Source organism: Corvus kubaryi, unplaced genomic scaffold, assembly GCF_017639235.1.
Source record: "Corvus kubaryi isolate FWS band 111438036 unplaced genomic scaffold, C.kubaryi_AGA036_p1.0 130, whole genome shotgun sequence".
Classification (NCBI taxonomy): Eukaryota; Metazoa; Chordata; class Aves; order Passeriformes; family Corvidae; genus Corvus; species Corvus kubaryi.
Window position 1 is genome coordinate 2,926,336 of NW_024580665.1, and position 20,025 is coordinate 2,946,360.

The following is a 20,025-nucleotide window of genomic DNA, read 5'->3' on the forward strand; positions in this document are numbered from 1 at the left end:
AGCTGTTTGATATTTATAGTGAATACGGACGAAGAGAACTTGAGAAAGATTTCAGTCAAAAAAAATGAAACAATTTTAAAAGAAAACCCTGAACCCTGAATATTGTTTTCCTCTGCTTTCTAAATAAGAAAAAAATGTTTGAGACATCTGAATCAGAAGTGATAGTTTTGGAGAAAATAGTGTTTAACAAAGTACAAAGACCAGCTTTGTAAAACACATTTTAGAAGTCACCAGATCTCATTCCAAAATAATTTTGCTATTTTACCATAAAATTGTTGATCATTACTGATGAATACTATCTAGCCAGATTTATCAGCTACCCACGAGACTGACAGCACACGAACGTAATACACCAGTATTCTGTGAAAGCAAGGGATAAATACGCCTCCTCTCTCACATAACTTCAGAGAGAGCCAGGAGCTGCAGCCACCACCAACAGTGGTACCCACCATTCTCAACAGTTTCAAACTGACAGTGCTAAAACCTAATCTATACATTCTTGTGCCAGTTCTCCTGTGCCAGTTTACCCACTATGGCAGCAGCAGAAATCAAAGCAAACGCTGCTGAGATTTAGTTCTTGGTCCGTAGCCCATTTGTGCTTGAACACTATTTTGTGCATTCAGTGCACTGCATCCTTCACTTAAAAATATAATGACAGCAGGAGTTTCCCAACTCCTTTCTCCTAAAACTTACAAAGCAGATGGGCTGTACACACATACACACATGTAGTAGAAACTGTGATAGCCACCAGTAAGCCTGGCTTCACCAGCAGCAGAGTGTAATGGAAAATCACCTGAGCTTTACAGCGTGCAGTTCTGGAGATGGACTTAATCAACCCATTCCATTGCTTCCAATTTTTATCAGCTTTTCACTTGTTACAGTGCTTACATGAAGTCATCATAGCTGGAACGACATATTTGGTGCATATTTGTTTCTAATCTTCTTAGTGAAACAAACAGATCTACTTTCTTAAGAACTACAATCTTAATCTCTTTAGCAATATCACTAACCAGATACTGGCTTTTTTTTCCTGAAAACATGAAGATTTGTTGCTCTTCTGCAAACTGTTTCAGGCACAATGTCAGAGTATTGCAGCTTGAGAAACCTACTTGTTGAAAACAAGACCAAAATCTGAATGCAGATGAAAAAATAAATAGACCTTTCCTACTGATTGCCACTGCTATAAACCCACCATTTTCAAACCAATATCGACACGCTTCTTGGGGGGACAGTGTTATATACAAGTTTCATATACAAGAGTATATGAAACAGCTGAAAATAGTAATGGACTATTAAAGAATTTGGTAAACACTGCAAATTGTCCTTTGCCAATGTGACAGGCTTTGCCTTTACAGCGTGCTTGTATATTCTGGCTCTGAATCAGCAGAACACTTAAGTAAATGTCTTAATAGGATAATTATTCCAATAAGTATAAAAGTCATTCCATTGATTTTAGTGGCGTGACTCAAATCTAAGTGCCTACATACTTCAGTATTTTTCTGCATAGTGACCTTTAGCAATCATATAAACAGAAATGTGTGGTTCCTTCTGTGTTTGTAGCTATTCCTGACCTCAAACAGAAGCTTTGTATTCCACAGATATCTCCATATTTTATTTTGAAAACAAGTTAATAGGCTTCCTTTCACTGCTTAAAACTGAGCTTCTTGCTGCTGCCATAAAACAGAGCAGTAGGTTCAATAGAATAGAAATAGGAATTGGGCAAAATCCGTACTGATGACACTGTATTATTAATAAATTACCTACTAGGAACTTTCCATGAATTATTAAAGCAAATAAATCCTATTTTAAAGTGTTATAGATACTAGATAATTTATAAATATGGGATCATTGAATTAGAATTCAATCTTTCCCCCTGATCTCTGTCTGTACTTTTATTTCCAAATGACTTTGCTAATGTCCATCCAGTATTACTTAGTTTGACTGCCTATACATGAATTTGAATGCTCCCACTTTGATGCAGTGCTGCCAAGCCTGCTCTGTATCTGACGGCCTGCAGGGACCATGAAAGGACAGTGGTTCATCCAGAACCTGCTCCTTGCCATGAAGTGGTTCTTTGCAGCACATACTCACTCCCTTCCATACCAACACTTGGAGCAATTCCTGTCCCTCGCTCCTGGATGGTGGACGTGTAATTGTATTTTAAAGAGACTGAGAAGGAAAAAAGCAGCAAAGGGTGAAGGTGTGTGTCAAGTGCTCAAACAGCCTATACTGGCAAGTAACCTTTCTTCTAGAAGTTCCCTTTGCTCTCTAACAGCTGATGGCTCCCAACAGTTCTGCCATCAGATTTCGGGAAGAGATTCTCAAAGTGCTCTGAGTAAGGAATGACTGCAGACATGCCCTGCCTAAGGCAAATTTGGGGGTGGCAGAGCACTGAGCAAAGGCATGGCCAAGTGCCCAGCATGCTGATGTCGGGGTGCTGCTGCCTGAACTCTGGTGAGATGCGCTAAGATAGGTTTGAAATTCCATTCCTACTTATACTGTCGGCCTGCACACAGGCAGAGATCCACTGGACAAATGTTGTGCTGAAACTGCAAATTTTACACATCTCACTGATGGAAGGTAAGAGCTGAGTGACTGTAGCATGTCTGTACCTATCCAGTTGAAAGAAAGATTTTTTCCTGACACTGGGGATGTGAGAGAATAAATTTGTCCAAGCGGATTTCTGAAGGAGTCAGGGGCAGTAATCCCCTGAAAAATCTAGATTTCCCCAGGTTGCTGTCCCTAAACTTCTTGACACTATAAGGAGCAAGCCATGGTGCTGAACCACTTTGGATATATTCAGTATTACCATCTCAATATGTTTTTCATGATGAAAATTAGATGTAAAATCTCAAATGAAGGAATAGAAAATAAGAGACAAGTTGATTGCATTAAAATGAGCTATTTTTCTGGCAAATACAATACTGCCGGCTGTGTTTCAGATATAAATCAAAATAAATCTGCAGTAATTAAATTAAGAGCTTACACATGCTATCTTGGTTTGGTTTTGTACAGTTTCTTCCCATACTTAACACCTTTTTATAATTTTATAATTCACCTGGAATTAACATGTACAGCAAAGGATGGTGCCACCAAGACAGTGTCACATTATCACTGTTCCAGCTTTCTCACCTACATAAATCCTGGCCTGCAGCACCTATTCCTCTTCTTTTTTAATCCAAGTATTGAGCTACTTGGGTTAAACAAAAAAATAAATTACTTTGACATGACTACAGTTGTAGTTTTAAGATTTGAAAGAATGCCTACCAGGGATTAAGATGAGATCAGTCTGCTTACACAAGAGTTTTTTTCTAAGTCCCTAGAGACAGAAATTTAGTATACTAAACTACCTGAAAGCTATGTAACATTTAGAACCCAAGAAAATTTCAAAATAATTTTTCAGGGAATAGAGAGAACAAGAGTAGCAGTAGTGATGCAAGCAAAGAGGTTGCTGCTCATGATATTAATTCTGATACTATAATTCATTACCTGTTATAAAAATGATTACTAAAATTATTACTATTATACCTACACCATTATATATAGCCTTAAGTGAAGCTGAACTTGGACAGCTACTGAGGAACATAGTGAATGCTATGCTCAGTCTCATGGTCCCAACTTGAGAGCACAGCGAGTTCAGACATGGGCACAAACACTCTTGGAAGTCTGAGAAAAAGATCTGGAAACTACCATCTTACTGCAAGCCTTGGCAGGATTTCACTGGGATAAAAGGCACTTCTGAGCTCTTGTGCCTAACATGATTTGAATTCCTCTAGTGCCTTGATATTTGTAGCATCACTGTTCATTGACAGCCTAAAGAGGAAGACTCAGTGTTGATTTTCTTTTAAACCAGGTACCAAAGTGTTCAGCTCCAGCAGCATTCACATATCCTGGGAGCTGCTGTTTGGTGTCACTGGCCTCCCTTCTGCTGGAAAGCATTAACAGCCAGAAGATGAAAAGAACAGAATAGGATTACTTTTGTGGAAGTACAAGTGAAATGTGTCAGGCAGAAGATATATATTTAATCAGTTATTGCCTTTTTGATACTAGCAAAATATATGACAGAAGGTACTTACAATCCTTCTAATGCTAGCAAAAGCACATACTACTATTATTTATGGTATATAGTGATCATCTTTATTTACTCAAAAAAATGTTTTATCTATAAAATTACGGCCTACAGGCAGAAAACCAAAAATATAATAATACTGTAAGTATCTCTGGTCTTTGGTCAGCATTGATCTTTTGAATTTTTAATTTTATTTTTCCTGTTACTGATTCACTGGTTTACAGATTTTGGAAGAATCATGAAACATCTCTACCACATGTGCTTTTGGAAGACAAAATGCAGATAGAGAATTAAACCAACTTAATACATCAGTGATTTGTAAAATAATACTTTAAAGATTGTAAAATAATTTGAATTACATAAAAATACATTCATCTTAAATAACAGAACTCTGGAATATTGCAAGAAACCATCTCCATGGTGCATTATTGAAAAATTGCATTGCTGGAATTCTATAGCAACTCCATTTTTTTAATTTTATGTACATAATTAAAGTAATAATGAAATTTCACTGCTAGATAATTCAAGTTTTCTCCAATAAGTGCTTTTATTCTGTCCTTGAAAACTATGTTTTGATGTTATAAGTAGGAACAAGGGGAGTTCATGAGATTACAACTCAAATGGTAGTGTATATTTATAGTACTGGACAGTGTGAAAAATATCACCTTTGCATCATAGATTTCCATTACTATCAAAAAGAGGTTTTGTTATACAAAAGGATAAGGAATAAAATGTACTATTGTCTGCTTTGGTATCTCTGTAAGTTACACTGACTCTGTAGCCATGTCTTGGAATTACTACGAAGTAAATTGCTAATGGTTTGTGAAGGAAAATTTGGAATGAGGTTCCATTCCAGTGAGACAAGTTGATGAGACTCGAGCATAAAAATTTGGCAAGCACATTCTGACACTGGATAATTCAGTAGTTACTACCCTACATTAAGCCATCATGGTTAGGTGCAGTAAATTAGAATCAAAAGGTTTTCGTTAACATACAGAATACACCATAAAACTTAAACAAGATATTTATGGAACAATGGGGAAGGGAGGGAGAAAGAAAAAAGAAATAAAAAACCTGTCAAACTCAGCGAAGACTTTCCTATTTGATATTTGAATTGCTGACTATTCCTCCTTATTGCTAATTTGCAATTGGGTCTAAACTTTCAACAGTGTAAAACTGATGGCTGAACACAAGCATTCTAAGGAAGTTTCTATACATCGACAAGGTGAATACTGCTATTAGGAAATGTTAGTGGTTTTGTTTCCTTCTCATTCTTCAGATTCTTTCAAAATTTGTGTCAAGCTATTAAAAAGCCCAAGATAGACCAGAGGCCTGATGTAATAATGAAAGATTAGCTTCAAAAAGTAGAGTTCAGAGATTGGAGACTGTGATCCATGAGCATTTTTTGAAACAAAACTTCATGGATGTCCAAGAGGGTCCACAAAAAGGGAGGCCAGCAAAGGAATGGCCAGTTTCTACTTTCTTAGCATAGCTGTTACCTATTTCTACCTTAGGTTAAATTTTCTAGAACTGAATGCTCACAGAGATTCAGGAGGTTACTGTAATGTGTTATTAATGTTAGCAAATTGCTTTCACAACCTTTAATGAAAGTGAAAAGGACAGTGTTGTTGCCAAGTATTTTTCATTGATTGCCTGGAGATTCCCAGCAGTCACTCTCCTGTTTCACTATGGCAATATTAATAGAGAATCTCTGATATGAGAACCAGTAGAAATGAATGTTTAAGATGCTCAGAACGAACTATCCACTGTATGCATGTAACCTCAAGCATTTTAAATGGTGTTACATTTAGAACAGACACTGCAAAGCATTCTTTGTCTTTTATGGCTTCTAAATCCACATATGTCTTGAAAGTATGAATACCCCAATGATCCATTACAGAAATTGTCTGGGAAACCACATTTCATCTTGAAGGCCTGTAACCGTATCAAGACTTCACAGTGGCGAGGAGCCACATGCTGACAGCTATTTCATGTGCTTAAGAACTTCCCTGATTGGACAAGCTAACAGGAATTTAGAAAATCACAGCATAAGAGAGTTTATGAGAGTGATTTCTAATCACATACCTAGTACACTTAAAAACACAGATAAATCACATTTTTTCATCCATAGCATAAGGTTTGTTACTGTTCGATGAGAGCAATAAGCAGCCTCACAAGCAAAACAGATATTTTTCTGTTTACAGTTGAAACTGTAAATATAATAAACCATAAACATGATCCCAGCCAACCACATGCATGATAATGGGGTTTGGTATTAAACACAGAAGTTATAACCTGAAGTAAATGTTCCTCTTGCTGCAGGACTGGTTTTCACATCAAATACCAGCATCTTCCAGACAGACAGGATATATGTTCCATGAGGAAGAGGGAGATATTCAGAGCACACAAGGAGGAAGCCAGTCTGATTTCCTGAGCAGAACCCTGGAAATTCCCTGCATTCACAAATTTTCACCCTGGACCCTGACATGTTGGAAAGGTGCAGATTCTGACGAAAATGCCTTTCCCAAACGTGGCACATCAATTAGGTCTCTTTCTGTTGTAGAAACTTTCAGAGAAGCTCACAAAGTGGTGTTCCATTAGTCAGGGCATTTAAAATACCTTTTTTTTTTACTGCAAAGCCATGTATTTTCACTAATGTTAGGAACAATTTTGTCTCAAAATTCTGTCTTCATTTTAGTATCAGTCAATGGGCTAAAAAAATCCCTTATGTCAGTGAACGAGTTAAAATTTACTGGGGGATACAGACACCCAGACGTTCCAGATACATCATTGTAATAATTTAAGTCTGGATTTTGTTTGAAACCACAAAAAACGGACTGTTTTCAGTATCAGTAGGGGTCCCAATTAAACTGCACACATAGATAGCATATAACTCATTTTAGGCACCATTTCAGTGTAAGATTTTTTTAATGTCATCTGCACTCATCATAAGATAATTATGTTTATAAGAAGCTAATAATTACTAAGATTATCTGTTTTAATTTGTTAATGTGGCTCACCAACAGGGTTTTGGAGAAGCAGGAAGTTTGGAAGGTAAAAAAATTAATTATTTTTTAACAAGAAAATATAAGAGAATCTTTTAAAAATTAAATTGATGATGTCTATCTGTTGAAAGAAGAGCTTTGAAATGGAATTATGAGGAATTGAAACAAAGCTGAAGAGCTACAGACAAATCAAGTCTGCTTTTTTGTCCAAATCCTATTAAGAGTAGTTAATTTAAAGCTTAATTAATTTTTTTGAAGATGGACCCTGTTGGCAACTGATGCCATAAGCAATGATAGGGAGTAATTTTTATTAAATTTTACAAATTTTTGTTGTTTCATCATTTTTTTCAGTCTCAGAGACCAATACAATGAGAAATTTTAGCAGATGTGATGCCGTAGATGGGCAACCTAGAAGACAACTGTGCTGTAAGACACAGTTACAGCAAGACAGGATTCAGAAACCTGGAAGCTATTTGGCAAACCTAAAGGATTTACACAGCAAAGCCAACAATCTACACATGTAAAAGTAATTTCTGATAGAAATTCTAGGAAACATTTCAGGAATGCTTGTATCAGTGAGCTATTTCCATCAGCAGCTCTGGATGTGGAGGTACAACTCTCCTTAGCAACACATGTGCTTTAAAAACACACCTACTGAACCCAGTTTTACTTATTTCTGACAAATACCACTGCAGTTTTCTGCCTGGCCTATGGCTTTCCATCGTCTGATGATAAAACATTTTTTCCCAGCTGCTTAATAACACCCTTTACACAGCTTGAAAAGCAAAACTATAAATAGCATCCTTGAGAGAAACCCTAGAGAAGATGTGTGGTTAACACTCCCAAACCAAATACATGATATTTTATGTTGAAAAAGTGAGAGGCCAACAAACTTTCTAACCTGCTGGTTTTCACATAAGGACCCTGAGGTGAAAGCATATTAAGGAGCCACTGAGCCTGCTCTGCATCAGCTAATATTAGTTTGAACTTGACCCTGGGAAGGAATCTGAGAATGCAGAAAAAATGAGTGGACAAAAAATCCCAACATTCTCTCTTGTGCACATCAGCAGTGGCTGCAGGGGTGGCCACTGCAGGCTATACTTTTGCAGCTCAGGAAAGGCTGATATTTTTCAAACCGTGTCTGCCTTACATCCTTATCCTGTCAAGGATAAATCACTTTACTACTCTTCTCTGTCACCTCTAGTTATGCCTGCCTTGCTGTATGTTATTGCAATCCTAAGTGACATAGCAAAAGTCAGTTCCAAGTATTTTGGACAGATCTATTATCAACAGCAAAGGATAGTACAGCTCTAAGTGCTGACACAGATTAAGTCTTTTAATACAGTACCCAGTATTGCATTATGCACATTTGAAGAACATAAATCAAGACTGACCCAAAAGTGAATTTTAAATAACTTCCGAAATGTTAATTATATTCAACAGTTCAGTATCAAGATGTCAAACAATCTTACAAAGGACTCAATAGTACAGACAGGTACACTTAGCAACTACTCCTATCAGTCATTTGTATCCTGTGGCTACATCAACAGTAAATCTCTTAAACAACCAAACCCTCAGTGTATGCAAGGACATAATAGTACTTACAGATTCCTTAGAATTAACATGCCTAACATGAACACATTTAGTGCTCAACAAATAATTTCTTACTGTCATTGATCCTGGATTTTTTTTAAAGCTACTTTCCGTTCCTTTGACAGATGTGCTATGCTGCATTTCATTACTTTTTCTCCTTACCTCGTTCTTCTTTTGTTTTAGATAAGTGATGAGGCTTTCGAAAAAGATTAAGTACTGGCAGGCAAAGCAATGGCCCAAACACAGATTTAATTGGAACCTCAAATCCTGTGGAAAGAAAAAAAAGAAATTAAACCATTAATAATTTAATTTTACTAGCAGACAGAGTTCATGTATCCTGTTTTAGGCAGCTTTTACCATACTTCTTTGTATTTGATTTCAGCAGGTATACAACCTGCTAGTCAAACCACGTTGGAAATAAAATCATTAACAGAAGATTTCAGGGGACTGTGCACAGCTGCTGACAAGTGCTGATGGGGTTAGTTCTCATCTGGAGAAGTAGTCCACTGATGATTGGTAATGGCAGAATTTACTAGATTTAAGCTTTAAGTTCAAAAAGCACTTTCTTCTGTAAAACCCAAGAATCTTCCCATTGTATAGCATTCCAAATACTGTTTTCTTACGCTGCTCTTTGCCCCATGAATGCATGACAGAGAACAACCATTATACAGCAATATGACTCAAATGCAATCAAGTCATAATGCTAAGCAATTCACACTTCAAGACAAAAGATACTGAAAGAAATTTCATTTCTCTCAAGATTGGAAAGGGCTCTAAACTTAAAAACCTCCATAAAAGTAAAGCATAAAAGCAATTTTTTAGAGAGTCAAAGGTTATAAGTTGTAGCATTGGGCAAGCGACAACCAAATAACCAAGTAAATAAAGGTACCCAGAGTATGAGTAACTTGCTTATTTCTGCAAATAAGATATTTCTGCATTAATAATTTTTATTCAGACATATGGTACAAAAAATCGCAGGTGCATCACAGAATATCTCTAAAATTTTTGTCAGAGAATTATGCTTTGTTTTTCAAAAGACCACAAGACCAGACTCTAACATAGTGCATGGCATTAATACAATTATTTTAATGGACCAGGAATAACTTCCCAGGCAGCTAATCCAGCCAATAGAGCCATAATTTTCCAAGCTCTCAAAGCTGCTTCGGGGAGAAGTCTGTGTTTCATTTTTCAACTTTGCTGTTATTGCTCAACAAGTATATTTAAGTTTAATTTGGGATTACAATCAGATTTATGTACCATGACCTCAGTCACACTAGGCCACTAGAATTCAGTAGGCATTCTGTAGTAGGCAAGGAGTTATCATTAAGTGTGTTCTATTACATACATTGGTATTATTTAATGTGGCAAATATATCTAAAGCCTGTGCAGAAGGTGGCACTTCAAACTGCTGTAAGACCATATATTTACAAAAGCTCCTTGCATGATGATGGTTTGTATGGGTATTGAATTTATTTTTTATTGTCTGTTAATTGAGGACTGCAGGATGCTATGTGGGTTTTAAAGACTAAACATGTCTATGACTATGACAGCAATATTTTTCTTTAAAGTTTATTTTCTGAAGAACAAATTTACTGAAATGTCTCTTCAAGCATCGCATCAGAAGCATTTCTTAGAATGAAGAGGTAATTTGTGGTCAAGATGATGATAATATAAACGGTCCATGCTGAGATTATCTAGTACATCATTTCCTCTCCAGAACTGATTAGCTAAAGGCACAACAATGCCTATGTGACAGTCGCTTGCAAAGCTGCTGCAGAGGGAAAGCAGAGGCAGTTTCTTTGCATGGCATAGAGACTGTGTCAACAAAACCTGCAAAGACAAGATGAGATCTTGTGCATGGTCCCCATCTGCCCCATTATGCTCTCCCAGAAGCCCGGGGATTGCAGCACAGATGGGCAGAGAGGCTGTGCCGGAGCCAGAGCAGACCAGCTGATGAGGCATGGTTGGTAATCACCTCATTCAGGCAAATCTGAGCACACTCTTTCAGCTCAGTGTCTGCATCATGCTCCCCAACGGTTCTAGTGGCTCCTGTGTTAGCAAGACCTCTTCTACTGCCCAGGTATGTCCACCTTGACTCAGCCTACGAGACAATGCAGAAGAGACAGATGATGTCACTTTATTAAGTTCAAAGGCGCCTAAATGAAGGCTGGCACGAGTACTAGGAATTTTAACTTACATAGAGCTGGAACCCAAAGTAGAAGCAGGCTACACTGTCAGCTACAAAGCTGAAGTCCTAACATACAGCTAAGGACCTACCTGTGGATTTCCAATGTACTACAGACAGAAAGCAACAATGTTCACCACTGGCAGTTCAACCTCAGATATTTTTAGAGCTTTATAAGACTGTCTTTTCTCCTGAAATTCAGAAATGAGCTCGAGGGGAAAACAGGCTATTTCTACCTGAAAACAATTCTTGGTCCAAATATCACTCTTTCGCTTACTCCTCCATCAATAAATAATTTTAAATACAACTACTGTGCTTCCCTGTGTTCATTTCAAAAATGTCTTGCAAACTGCAAGCTCTCTAAGCAGCACTGCTCCCTTTAGCACAAAGAAGCATTTAAGTCAGTCATTCAATACACAGCCATTCAAAGATATTACTGAAGTTTCATAGGAGGCAATTTTAGAGCCTGGTGTTCTAAATGAGACTCAGCTACTGAATCCCCACCTAATATTTAGTTACCTATGAAGCTATAAAATAACAAATACAAAAATAACAGCAATCACAATAGACATCATTACTGTTTTGTAGCAAAACCTGCCAGAAACAGGACAATATCTTATCTTGAGCAGTAAAAGCAGGACAGACCAGCTGTTAGGTCCCCTCTGAAAATACGTGAACCCTTCAGATGCTGTGCTATATACAAGACACAGGAACACTCCGGTTGGGATCCATGAGAACAGTAATTGAAAAAAAACCAACAAAATTGTTCAATAGCTTCACTATAAATATACTAATTGGTGCTTCAGGCATAGAAAATTCAATAAAGTGGTGAACAAACCTCACAATGTCTTCAAATTAATTTACATTCACAGAAATGTCACAAAGATAATTTTGAGGGCAACTAACTCCATCTAACTAACAAATAGAGTATTTATCTAGACAGTGACTGCAGTGCTTGATTTACTGCAAACACATTCTGTGCTGCTTTAGCTGTTATATTACAACCACCAAAAATTTGAACCTTTGAAAGCTTGCCACACCTCACCAAATTGCAATTTACTATGATATTAGATTTCTTATAAGTTTCCCCTACCATGATGAATATGTGCTTGGAGTGGAACAAGAGAAGAAATGACACCTTCTCCTCCACAGCCTGTGTTTGTGAAAGAATATACTTGAAAGAAAGAGCATGCAAGAGCTTGACATGTCCTTGGGGTATGATTAAAAGCTCATGAAATAAAATAATTCAAAAACGACAGCTCTGACTTTAACCACCACTGGGGACAAGAGATCTTTCACTTAAGACATGCCAGTCATTCAGAAGTATAGCTGAAATCATACAGAGGATGTATTTTAAAACCCAGTAATTTAGATACAAACTCCAAACGAGAGAGAGCCTGTGGGTGACATAAAAATGCCACAAGGTTTAACTAGAGCTCCATTTTTTGTAATAATATTAGGCCAAAGCTTAAAAATGTACCCATTTAAAATTGATAGCATTGAATGATAAAGAAAACTACAATACAAAAAAAAAAAAAAATCCACATAAAACCCCACATAGAATATGGTTCTTTATTAAAGAAGAAGTCTTCTCCCCCAGGCTGTTTCCTATCCAATGCCACACCTGGGCCTAACTAACTTGGCTCTGTAGCAAAGGTCTGAGTTTATTCAAAGCTATTGAGATTCGTAACCTGGACTACTTTATGTTTTATGTAGTGCTGACTTTTAAGTGGATGTATTTAATTAAATATATTCTTTCCTAAGCTTCAGAGTCTGTTCCACTTTTGTGAATTCCCTTTATTTACTTTTTGATAGTTCTACAGTTAACTGTCTGTAGAGATATAAAGCCAGCTGCAGCTCACATTATAATATGGGGGATGTGTGTGTATACACACAATTTACATGAGCTCTCATCTCATCCAAAGTTATCTTTAACAATTTCTTTTTAAAAAGTAATGAGATTGACCCAGCATAAAACCACAGTATTTGAAACATGAAATATCTTGAACAGAAAACTGATGAAGTCTGGTTCAGAGCCTAATTTTTAATTCCCAAATAGTATTGGACTAAACTTTCCAAGTGCAAATGCTGATCTCATTTCTCTCCAGATGCAATAGATGGTGTTTAGTGAAGAGCACACACACTACAGCCTCATTGGAAACAGATACAAGGCTGCTGATAGGGGCTCCCCACCCAACCCCGGAAGGCTGATAACTAAACTGCTTTGAGGATTGTCACATTGTGGGAACTCACTGCCTTTGTGAGCTCTCTCTCTCCATGAAATGTGTTTAAAAATAGTTTTAAAGTTACCAGGGAAAAAAACAGATAGATATGAGGCATAAACCTCATTTCCTTAGCAAAAAAGACCAAAAATATATGGCATCTTACACATTTTCTTACTAGAATTAACAAACTAAAAGACCAATCAAATCAGAAAATTGCATTCAAACTGTGTTGGAATCTGTTTAGTGGTGTGATGTCCTAATCCACTTGACGTTAACTAAATTTAGATGTTGACTTCAGGACAGTTAAATATTCAGAGGATTGAATTGCACAGCTTTTAGATACTGAGTACCAGTGGGATTCCAAATCATTCCAACAATTTTGAAAAAATTCCACCTTTTAGAGACACATCCCTGCTCTGAATTGCTGAGAACAAGAAGGAGAGACTCTTCATTTTGGAGGAGAGGTGTGATGTTCAGATTATTTCAGTGTTCACTGTTAATGCAAATGCAGCTTAGTTATCAATACTGAGATACTATGAATAAATCACTCTTGCTGCTCCTCATTATAAATCATGTGATAAGGCTTAAATTTAAATCAAAAGTCCAAGATGCTTTACCTTAGTATTAAAAAAGCAATCTCTTCAGATAGTAAGTCCTACAATTGATATTATTTATTCTCAGAGTAGTATTTACTGTTTCTTTAAGCCAACTTCTGGCTTTCATTTAGCAGCTGCTAGATTTTTTTGTTACTGTTATATTGTTTATATAAATACAAAAGAAAACAGAAGATTTGTTGCATGCTTCCTTTTGTATGTTTGTATCTTTTAAAATTAGTTATAATAGTGCTTTTGTATTAATAATAAGCCCATTAGTAACAAACTAATCTGATTAATAGATAGTGGTCTTGTCTTTATCAAGCATGGATGTCAGATGAGGCTGTACAGCTTAGTTCAAGTTGCATTCTCTAGAGTGGAGTGTCGATTTTGACAAGTTTAAATCTGCGTGGCCTCCTGACAGAGGAGAAGGCTTCAAACATGGGCTTTCTCCAACTGAGAAAAAAGTGTTTAGAGACAAGAAATTTAACTGATAAAGCAGTTAAAGCTCTGAAAGCATTTTTCCAACCCAAAAATTCTTGATTTCTTACACTTTCTTCTCTTTTATCCTCTCTCTTGAAAGACCTGCCTTAATTTGTTCTGAAATCTTCTACACCATATTTTAGCCCATAATGGGTCTTCAGACTCAATTTAAGGCATATTTTCATTGTGCTTAAGGATCTTTTCTCTTGCAATGCCACACATGAGGTTTTCTATTAATTTTGTGGGCCAGATCAAAACCAGCCCTCAGAACAGATTCAAAATTCAGGATGCTGAACAAACGTAGGTTGTGGTTTTTGAACACCAATCCCTTTTCTACTAATACATTAAAGGCTGGCTGAAAGAAAAAAGAGTAGCACCTTGCTCTCTTCCCTCAAAGAGCTTACATCCTTCTACCTTAGTAATATTTTCAATCTTATTACTATCAGTAAGTAATTTCTTTCAATAATAACCATATAATTCAAATTTTTCTTAGGCTGCTTCATAAAAACAAAATTTCAACAAGTTTCTTTGTTAGTATTCCCATTCTCTCTGTTATTTGCTGTTATGACAATCTAAATACATATTTATGCTAGTCCCTACCCAAAAGGTCTCAGCAATACCATGTAATTACTTAGTTAAGTTTCTAATTCATTTGTTGTTAGTTTTGTTCCTTTGAAATTTCCTCATTAAGTTATTGCAGGGAGCTGTGTTTGCACAGAAAAAGAGAAAAATACAAGCTCTTTATTGCATTCTTTTAATACCCCTTTTATCTTTAAACTAGCTAATTAGCATATTAATTACCTAGATATAGTAGTCACAATCTTACAATTAACCGTGGGTACAACAGTCTACTGATTTAGTGCAACACCATTTGTACTTACATCACAACAACATCTTCACTTGCTCTGATATTTCAAGTACTTCAAAATTAAAACAACTGGTATTGGTAGACATGTATTAATGATAAGTATCCAAGTAAATGTTGGTGCACTTTGTCAAAAGTTTCCAGTCCTAACAAATAAATACAGAAAGCTTATTAATTACATAAGAGATGAAATTGCATTTGCCAAATATATCAAAAACTTACTCCTTTTACGTTTTTACAATCAAAACATCTGTTTGATTTAGACCTAACCATTTTTCTTGCCAGCTTCCAAAATTTCAGTAGCGATAATCTTCCTTTATATACCAGTAACAGCTCCGAATGAGAAAAACATCTTGTAAAATGAACAAAACCCCATTCCCTGCTCTGATTCAAAGTGCTGCTGAGAGACACTTTGGGTACTACCAGAAGCTCACAGAACACTCACCATCACTGCCCATGTCTGGCTTCTCTCCTGCTCATGTTCATGTTCCACATGGTATGGGTGTAATTACGCCAAGAAATCTGCCCTCCTAAGCCCCACCACCCCTTAGCCTTATCCCTGTCCCAAACTGCACCTTACAAAATGGGCTGAGCTGGGAGCAGACACTCCAGGTGATGGTATTTCAGAACAAACTAGGTCAGTAACCAATTCATAATGGAACAAATTCGGGTTCACAGTGAAACAAAAATTATTTTGCACTTGCAGTTTTAGTAGACTACAGTTTGGTCCAGAATGGTCAAAATATGTCAGTCAATAAATTTCTGGAGGCAATTTCAGCATAAGTGCCTACACCACCGACTATGATTCATCTACTGGAGTGATAATATTACGTTTTCTGTAGCTGAACATTTTGCAATACAAAGAATTAATTTCCATGCAACATTCCAGTAATGCCCTCATAAAACTATGGTAGCTGAGAGCTATGTTTTCACATGAATTGAAAGGGACACAAATATTTATAGCACAAGTCTGAGAGCGTGAATACAAAATGCGTATCTGAATAGTCATGCACTGACTCCAGCAAATTTATTGTAAGACCAAGGACTCTATGGGTGACTACACTGGCAAGTTCTTCTCCACTGCAGTTGTTCCTGACAGCTCCGGTGCACAAAAAGCCCTGTCCCTGTACAGCCTGATAAGTGCCAGCGCACTCTGCAGTACTCTTTTCCTTTCCCTGTCCTATAACTCTCCTCAGGTCCTCTGGACTAGGGCAAAAATCCAAGGCAATTTAAAAAATAAAAAGATTAATTACAGGCTACCCATTTATCATATTTCTCTCTTTGCAACAGCCTATTGATGTTAACAAGTGTTTACGAAGTCACATATATGAGACAACAGTATTTCAAGCTTGCTGTTGGATTGTGGGAATGTACGTAATGTACATTATTTTTTTTATTTGAGAAACCTAGCAGACCTGGACATTTTATATTCAGTTTCATATAGACATTGATGTATCAGATGATTTAGAGTGTGTATGCTTTACATTTGTTTGAAATATCTCTGACAAGTAGATATTTTTGAATTACTGATCTAAAGATTTTTTTTTTGATGATATAATTATGAGCTGGAGGCTGAATTTTTAGAAGTGAATTTGGTGGTAGATTTGCAATTCAAAGAAGTTACTTAAATTAACAAAAATGCCCTAAAAGAACAGCTGTCTACCTGACTGATCCAAGAAAATGAACACTGAAAAATAAACAGCTGCCCCATAGAAGACTATGTGATAAAACTAATCACCCTTTGCATAATGTATTTATTTTCTCCTGTGCTTATTATAGACCTGGTGAACCTTCAAAGCTATAAATATTTAAATGTTTTAGACATCCCAGATATGTGAGTTCAAATGAAAGTAGGATTTCAGTAGCCTGACTAGTCCAAAACCAGATCTCTTAAAGAAACCAGTTCTGATGGTTACATAACACTCAAAAACATGCTTTAATTTTTTTTAAAATGAATTTGTTTTGTTATACCAACAAATTCTTTTTAAAAAGACCTTTCTTCTGAAATCTCAATAGTCTCTATACAATACAAGACTCAGTGTCCAGGCAAAGGATATGGTTCCACTAATGCCATCACAGCAACATATCAGAGAGACCGAAAGAACCAGGACATGTTTAAAGTTACTAGGATAAATATCCCTGGGTGCTATATTTTATCATAGATCCTCCAAAATCAAGTCACTAAAATTAACCAGGTAATGCCACTATTCGGTAGTTGGTATGTTTCAGCTGTGTATTTTTCACTTTCAAAAAGCTAGATGAAAGCAGAGATAAAAGAAGGCATGCATCAAAATAATTTCAGGGTTCAAACCAAGGGATTTAGACTCAAGTATTTTCACAGCACTGAGGACTCAGTGGTCCTCAAAATAAGACAGTGGATGGAGTCTTGGTGGTAAAAAACTGGTGTGTGACAAATGAAACAGTGTTTCAAACCAAATTGATTTCCCTCTTTTCATGCCCCTGTACTGCAGGAGGGTGGGACATCCTTTCCTTTGGGCCTTTTCTCTACTCCAGCAATTCTCAGTGGTTTCTACCACTGACATACTCCCCAGAATACACTGTTTTCTCACCCTTTCCTGAGCCACAGATCCTGCTACAGTAGTCCAAAACTAATGGCAACAAATTCAGTTACAGCAAAGGACACAAGAGATAACATTCAAAGCAAAGCTAAGCCAACTATCCATCATTTGCAATGCCTTATGTGTATTAAGTATGGCCTGGTCTGATTTATGGGGAAATCCATTCTGAAAGTCTCTTTAGGGAAGCATAATTTAGGATGCTGCCACCAGCCCTGAAGAAGTCAGAAAGCCATGATGGCTGAGGACTTGGTCTCTGCAGTGATGTGCTCTTGGTGTACTCTTTTTAGTTTCAACCATCAAAATAGTCCCAACAGTTTGCAGGGCTTTTTTTCTAAAAGCCCTCCAGCTTCCAGCCTCCCAGGTCCCGTCAGCCCTCCTGCCATGCTGCACAATCTGCCAAATGACCACAGTGTTTTTTGTTCTCAAGAATGGAACAAGTCCGTCTGTCTCGATGGGCTCAGTCTCAGAATCAGTGCTGATACTCAGACAGGTGCTCCTAAATGCAATGCTCAGCCCCTACAGAGCCAGCCAACACCTGTGTCATTTGTCAGGCTGAGCAGTTTACTTATATCCAGGAATAGATCTTTTCAGAACTGCTCACAAACAGCTGTGGGATCCATTGGGCAGAAAGGCTGTGAAAAGCAAATATAGAATATTTACTGTACTTCAATTACTAAACCAGACAGCTTCAATTTATGCTCATTTTTTAAGATGAAGACCTGCCTATTATCAAATCAGCCCACTGCCTCTTTCAAATCCAACCATTAAAAAGCCATTATAATTGTCACCTGCCCAGGGGCACAGGCTGAGGACCATCCAAGGAACAGTCTCCCTTCTGATGCTGCCACGAGGGCTGTGCTTTCAGACTAAACCCTGCAAAAAGCCAGGAAAGCAGGTAGAGATGTTTCAATCAGTCAGCAGAAGTGGCAGCCTGGAAAGAAGAGGACAAAACCTACCTTACAACAGCCTTGCCCTTGAGGGCTCTACAGACATTTGTCTTTTTTTGAGGCATGTTCTTCCCTTTACCCCTCCAAAACCCCACCGAGAAGATCCACTCTCGGCAAAGCCAATAGAAGACTCCCACTGATTTTAATGAGAGCTGGAGAGTGTGGGCTCTGACTGAGGACAGCATTTCTTTCTTTTCTTTTTTTAATTCGAAAATTTCCTTACACAGGCTGCCTGAAAGGATGTAAAGAAGATTAACAATAACATTCTGAACTAGGTTAACCTAAAAAAAAATATTTATTCTAAAATGTCTCAGCACACACTCAGATGTTATGAATATTCAGTACAGCCCCCCTCAGCAGACATTCTTTGCAAGACTATTTTTACTAAAAGACATTTTGATATGACATATAGAAAAGATGAGGCCTTTTATACAAATAGGATTCACTGGAAATACTTTCTAATGAAATTTTTATGCTATGTAAGCTAGCCTGCCTGCATGCCTTTGGATCATCCTCCCTGGTCTGCTACAATACATTCTATGGTACAGCATGTTAAAAGAAGGACCAATCTGGTCAGTTCTTCAATCTTTGTATATAAATATGCTATTACAAACAGAGGATTACCCAGGAAAATCTCAAGAGTAAAACACTTGAATAACACTGTGCTATCAAATCTGTTACACATTCCTTAAAATTAATAATAAAAATAGATCTTAAAAGACCAATTATAAACAAGCACAAGAGAAAAGCATTTTAAATAGCTCATGCTAATTGTGTTTATCTCAGTGTGAAGCCATGTCAAAGAGCCTGCAGCAAATGTATTTTGTTAAAAGTACCACTTGCGCAGCAGGCGTTAAGCATTAGAAAGCAAGCTTGTCATTAGTGGGCTACAACTGAAAAGGCTACTAAAACTCAGCTAAATTATTAATATGGTATCTTAAAGATATCAGATGGAGAATTAAACTCCTTTTACACAGTACATGATTTTAATGCTACTTTTTTTCCATGTTAGTCCACTAGTAAATCCCAGGTTATATAACCTTGGGGAGGACCAGAGGGCAGCCACATGCCAACCTTGGTTTGCATTCCTCAGTGTGGGAAAGCTCCACTGCCCTCCTCCTACTTCTGGGGCACCTGTATTTTACTTATGTGCTCATCCAAGTGGAATTGATAATTTTTTTTTTTTATTTTCTCAGGTTATTTATAAGGTTAATGAAGTATATAAAAGATTTTTTTATTTACATCCACTGTGGTGTTTGAGACTCATTATTTCTGCAGGTGCAGTTCCAGCCAGCCTGGTTCTAAACCAGTTTAACACTGAGCTGAAGATGAAGGGAACAATTCTGCTCTTCCTTGACAATCCATGTCTTCTGGAGAAATGAGTCAGTTGGCTTCTGAGATGAAACATTACCTTTTTCAGGGTTATTTTTCCGTTGGATCAGTCATGCTACCAACATGGAAAAAAGAGAACAAGGAACACC

At 37.1% G+C, this 20,025-nt stretch overlaps 1 protein-coding gene across 2 annotated transcripts in view; it reads right to left on the minus strand.

Moving 5' to 3' along the window:
- TENM1 (teneurin transmembrane protein 1) overlaps positions 1-20,025 on the minus strand; it is an 829,870-nt gene that overhangs the window by 491,451 nt on the left and 318,394 nt on the right. For both annotated transcript variants that reach the window (XM_042028501.1, XM_042028513.1), the window contains one exon: positions 8,830-8,934. The gene's annotated coding sequence lies outside the window, so the exon portion shown is untranslated. The remainder of the gene's footprint in view (positions 1-8,829; positions 8,935-20,025) is intronic.